The sequence below is a fragment of the Kogia breviceps genome, chromosome 13 (assembly GCF_026419965.1).
Source record: "Kogia breviceps isolate mKogBre1 chromosome 13, mKogBre1 haplotype 1, whole genome shotgun sequence".
Lineage (NCBI taxonomy): Eukaryota > Metazoa > Chordata > Mammalia > Artiodactyla > Physeteridae > Kogia > Kogia breviceps.
In genome coordinates this window covers 20,909,827-20,915,710 of record NC_081322.1, presented here as the reverse complement: position 1 = coordinate 20,915,710, position 5,884 = coordinate 20,909,827, and the positions used below count along the sequence as shown (strand labels likewise).

General features: G+C 45.2%; 1 pseudogene; it reads left to right on the top strand.

Moving 5' to 3' along the window:
- Positions 1 to 269: 269 nt before the first annotated feature.
- Positions 270 to 1,963, top strand: LOC131767748 (zinc finger protein ZPR1 pseudogene; annotated as a pseudogene).
- Positions 1,964 to 5,884: the final 3,921 nt, after the last annotated feature.

Genomic DNA, 5,884 nt, shown 5'->3' with positions numbered 1-5,884 from the left:
CATCGTCACAGCTCCACCACCACCCACTATTAATGGTAATAATGGCTAACATTTATCCAGCACTTACTATGGACTGCACACTGTGTTAAGAGCATCACAGATTTCAATGCATTTAATCCCCACCACAACTCTTTCGCAAATAATATTATTTATCCCAATTTTAGAGACAAAGAAACTAACGCAGAGAGAGATTAAATAACTCACAAGGAGGGGTGGGGCCAAGAGAGAGGCGCAGAAGACGGAAGTTGGGGCCTGAGCTGCACGTGGTGATGTTGGCAAGTGGGGCTGTGGATCCCGGGCTCCCGGGGGCTGCTGCCGCGCCCTCGCCCGTCCAGGCCCGACAGCCCGGGCCGGGGCACTTGTTCCGGCCTATTAGCGCTGGTGACGAGGAGCAGCAGCCTCCCGCGATCGAGTCGCTGTGCGTGAACTGCTACCGCAATGGCACGACGAGCCTCCTGCTCACCGAGATCCCCTTCTTTAGAGAAACAATCGTGAGCTCCTTTTCCTGAAAGCAATGTGGCTGGAACACCACGGAGATGCAGCCGGCAGGCAGGATACAGGACCAGGGAGTGCGCTATACTTTGACCGTCAGGGCCCAGGAGGACGTGAACAGAGAAGTAGTGAAGACTGACTCTGCCACCACAAGGATCCCAGAGCTGGATTTTGAAATTCCTGCCTTCAGCCAGAAAGGAGCTCTGACTACTGTTGAAGGATTGATCAGCCGTGCTGTCTCTGGCCTGGAGCAGGATCAGCCCACACGAAGGGCGAATGAAGAAGCCATGGCTGAAAGAATTGACGAGTTCATTGTCAAACTGAAGGAGCGAAAGCAAGTGGCCTCTCCTTTCACCCTGATCATTGATGATCCCTCGGGGAACAGCTTTGTGGAAAACCCACATGCTCCCCAGAAAGATGATGCCCTGGTGATCACACACTATAATCGGACTCTACAGCAGGAAGAGATGCTGGGGCTCCAGGCAGAGGAACCAGAAGTGACAACAGAAGAGGAAGATCTCAGAAACGAAGTGCTCCAGTTCAACACCAACTGCCCGGAATGCAATGCTCGGGCCCAAACCAACATGAAGCTAGTTCAAATTCCCCACTCTAAGGAGGTTATCATCATGGCTACCAACTGCGAGAACTGCAGCCATCGGACCAATCAGGTGAAATGTGGAGAAGCAGTAGAGCCCTTGGGCACCAGAATTACCTTCTACATCACTGATCCCTCAGGTATGACTAGAGACCTGCTCAAGTCCGAGACATGTAGTATGGAAATCCCAGAGCTGGAATTTGAACTGGGAATGGCTGTCCTCGGGGCCAAGTTCACCACACTGGAGGGGATACTTTCAGTATACGGGAACTGATGACCAAGAACCCTTTCACACTGGGCGACAGTTCCAGTCCTGGCCAGACAGAGAAACTCCAGGAGTTTAGCCAGAAGTTGGACCAGATCCTTGAGGGTAACATGAAGGCCCACTTTGTTATGGATGATCCAGCAGGAAACAGCTACTTGCAGAACGTGTATGCACCTGAAGACGATCCTGAGATGAAGGTGGAGCATTATAAGCGCACATTTGGCCAAAACAAGGAACTGGGGCTCAATGACATGAAGACGGAGGGCTATGAGACAGGTCTGGCTTCCCAGCGGTAGCAGTGGGCGGTTCCCGGCCAGCCTCCAGTGCTGCTCAGACCGCGGGGTTATTTATTGCTATTGGAGAAGGCTGGAGTGGCCTCCCCACCAGGCCTTGCCCATGTGGGGAGGACACCTGGTCTGAGTCAGAGATCTGAGCACACTTTCTGAACAGTTTGTGATGGAAATGCAAGCCTCTTGGGTTACTTGACCTTGTTTTGGAGGATTTGAATTGGCCTGGGAAGAAACCCAGAAATGAACCATCGGGCATGTCATTGTCACTTTTTTCCTATCAAGTCTTTACCCTCCCTCCACACAATGCTCTCTCATGTCGAGCTGGAACTCTGAAGAGCTTGAGAAGGTGGAAGACAGCTCCGTCTGGAGTTTGGAAGTTGGTTTGGGTATATAAAATACTGACTCTCAACAGGAAGAGAGTCTTCTGAGGGGAGGGAGTCTAGGACAGGTGAAGAAGTTCTCATTAAAATGGTGGCTTTCAAACAAACAAACAAACAAAAAAGCTCACTAAGTGTCATTGTGCTAGAAGTTAAAGTAATATGCCATAAGAAAAGAGACTTGGGTGTAGGGGGAGGTCAGGGAACTATTGTCCTGGAATTAGATATAGCAGACATCACTGTTACTTGTGTCACATCACCTCTGTATGGGCTTAGACTCAACTACTGCCAGCATCCTGCTTCAAGCCTGAACTTCTCATCTTTCCACATTCTGCCCAAGGACCTTCTCCCAGGTTGCCAGAGGTCACTTGGCCCTCTTTCTAGGTCAGCTGAGAAACAAACACATTCAGGAGGCAACCTTCAACCGATGGGGGACAGAACTAGTGGATAAATGTCCTAGGCTCCATCTTTCAGAGGGACAATTCTTCCCTGCCTCCCACTGACAACTCTCTCCCACCTGCTTGCTGAATCACCTTCCAAGTAAATTACCTCTCCCCAGGTCCTTTTCTTAGGCTCTGCTTTGGGGAAAGCCAACCATGACACACTTGATCCTTCTAACTAAACAAATGATGTTATAAACATAGTTTTAACCTCATCACATTTATCAAAATTTAGCAACATGCTCATTACATTGTTCTGATTGCTTTTAATAATTTGTTTTAAAAAACTTAGGAACTAGCAGATTTGGGGACAGAGAAATTGTGGGGCTTTTAAAAAGAACTATTTTTAGCACTTACTGAAATATTTCATACTAAAGAGAAAATCCTTTCACTCAGCAAGACACTGATTAGATCTTTAGGTAACTGTTCCTATAGCAACACTCTACTCTGCAATATTCTATTATTTTTCAAGCCCACCTCCTCAACCGGAGACCAGAGTTCATCACATATAGCCATCCTTTCCAACTCTGTCTTTCAATGAAATGCTTCTTATTTGTCAGCGTATGTCTACAATTTTCCCTTATTTCTTTTCACCTTATTTCAATAGTGAATTTAATTAGTTGAAAACATTTCACTAAAGCTATTCTGTATATTGGTATAAGATGTTTAATGATATAAGAAAAATAGGGACTTCCTTGGCAGTCCAGTGGTTAGGACTCTGTGCTTCCACTGCAGGAGGTATGGGTTCAATCCCTGGTCGGGGAACTAAGATCCCACATGCCATGCAGACAAATAATAATAATAACAGCAATGTTTTATTAACCAAATATTCAAGACCTTCTACAGATGTGCTCCAAACCTACCTATTACTAGCACTTGCTCTTCCTGGAGGCAGGAGGCTTGAGTTGTAATATATACTTGGGTGCTGTCAGCAGCCATATTTTCACTTTCCACCTGAACCAGAGAAGCAGAGGAAGTCAATCAGCCATGAGAGAGGCAGCTGGATAGAGAGGAGCAAAGAAAGAAGGCTCTTCAGGTGTTCGATTTGAGGTTCCAGTTCTATCCTTATGGCTGAGTGCAGCCCTGATCTTGTGATCCATGAAACGCTTTGTGTCCTTTCTTATTTAAGGTAGTTGAAAGAGTTCATTACTTCAACCAAAAGAGTGTTAACACAGGAGCCTCTAGGAAATAATTAAATCTACAGTGAAGAAAAGCACTGCCTGTGGAATTTGCCTTGGTAAATTCTGTCTGATACCAGATAGTATCCTATCCCACAGAAACCAAGTGCTGGAGACTATCTTTCAAGACAGGGGGCTTGCGGGCACCCAGAGCTCTTTAGCTTGTCATAAATTGTGATATCTTTAATAGTATTTTGTTTGAAGGAAGGAGAATTAGAAGTGAGGTAAGGAGTTTAGGGCTTCTCTGGTGGCCCAGTGGTTAAGAATCCACCTGCCATTGCAGCGGACACGGGTTCAATCCCTGGTCCGGGAAGATCCCACATGCGGCGGAGCAACTAAGCCCATGAGCCACAACTATTGAGCCTGTGCTCTAGAGCCCACGAGCTACAACTACTGAGCCCACGTGCCACAACTACTGAGGCCCGCACAGCTAGAGCCAATGCGCCACAAGAGAAGCCAACACAATGAGAAGCCCACGCAGTGTAATGAAGAGGAGCACCCGCTCGCCGCAACTAGAGAAAGCCCATGTGCAGCAACGAAGACCCAACGCAGCCAAAAATAAAAATAAATAAATAAATTTATTTAAAAAAAAAAAAAAAGCAGTGAGGTAAGGAGTTTAGATGAGGGTATTACAGAAAAAGTGAGGGAATATTGTCCCAATTTCTTTCCTCCCAGCTTACTCTTCACCAAAGATTCCAAAGTATACATCTCAAACATGATTATTCTAAGATCATTTTTCCCGACTGCCCTCTACCAATTCTTGGGAAATCAGTTATTTTGTGGTTTTTCAGAGAAACATTCATTAAACAAATGAAAAGCCAAGGGTTTCTTCTCAATCTCCTCTGCTATGAATTTTCAAAACAAACATACACCATGAAAATACAGTCCTATTATCCTGTTTACAGCACAGATAGAGTTGAACATAGGGCAATTTACAAAAAGCATTTGGAGCCCCCATTTCCGCTACTCCCTAACAATGTTATTTTATGCAAAGAACTTAAATTCTCCAGAACAGGCTTCTTTATATTTAAAATGAAAGAGCTGCCACCATGTGACTCAGCAATTGCATTGCTAGATATTTCTCCAACTGATTTGAAAAGTAATGCACACTAGTATTTACAGAAGCTTTATTCATAATTGCCAAAAACCAGAAAGTTCCCACCCCCCATACATATCCAAGATGTCCCTTGATACATGGATAAAATTGTGGTACATATATGCACTGGAATATTATTCCACAGTAAAAAATAAAGAGCTATTAAGCCATAAAAAATAAAATAAAAGTTGTATTAGAAGATTTTTAAGGTGTCTCCCAACAATAAAAGTCACATTCTACCTAAATCCATTGGCCAAACACCACTCTCAGACACGATGATCGTGGAGGAGCCAATATAACAAAGAACTGACCTGTGGAGTGGGCTTCATCCTGAGAGCCACACAACCCTGGCTGCAACACCCCAAGTTACCACCCAGCCTACTTTGCAGCTACTTGCACCTACAGCTAAAACCATGCTTTAGCAGCTATGCCTGCATCTGAAAATAGACCACTGATTTGTGTGAACTACCCAAGTCTAAAATCAAGACTGAAAAATCTATTGACTTTTAACAGTGATTCGCTAACTATGTTTTCTTTTTTTTTTTCTTTTTTTAATTCATTTTTGGCTATGTCGGGTCTTCGTTGCTGTGCACGGGCTTTCTCTAGTTGCCGCGAGCAGGGGCTATTCTTTGTTGCAGTGTGCAGGCTTCTCTTGTTGCAGAGCATGGGCTCTAGGTGTGTGGGTTTCATTAGTTGTGGCACACGGGCTCAGTAGTTGTGGCTCACGGGCTCTAGAGTGCAGGCTCAGTAGTTGTGGCACACAGGCTTAGTTGCTCCGCAGCATGTGGGATCTTCCCGGACCAGGGCTCAAACCCGTGTCCCCTGCATTGGAAGGTGGATTCTTAACCACTGTGCCACCAGGGAAGTCCCCTACTATGTTTTCTTAATAGAGTGTTGGGTACTGGAAATAAGAAGACTATGGACACAGCAGAAACACGAAGTTTCATCCATTTTAAGAGCCACTTTTAAAATGTAGATTTTATAGTTCAGGATCGGTACAGATTTGCTCCTGGTCATGGAGCAAAGGGCATTTTGATCAGAGAAAATCAGAGGAAGGGATCTATCTGCCTGCAGTAACAAGCACAATTACAGCATCCCTCAGGAGAAGTTTTAGTCTATAAACTGCTTACCCAAACTCTATCTCATTTGAG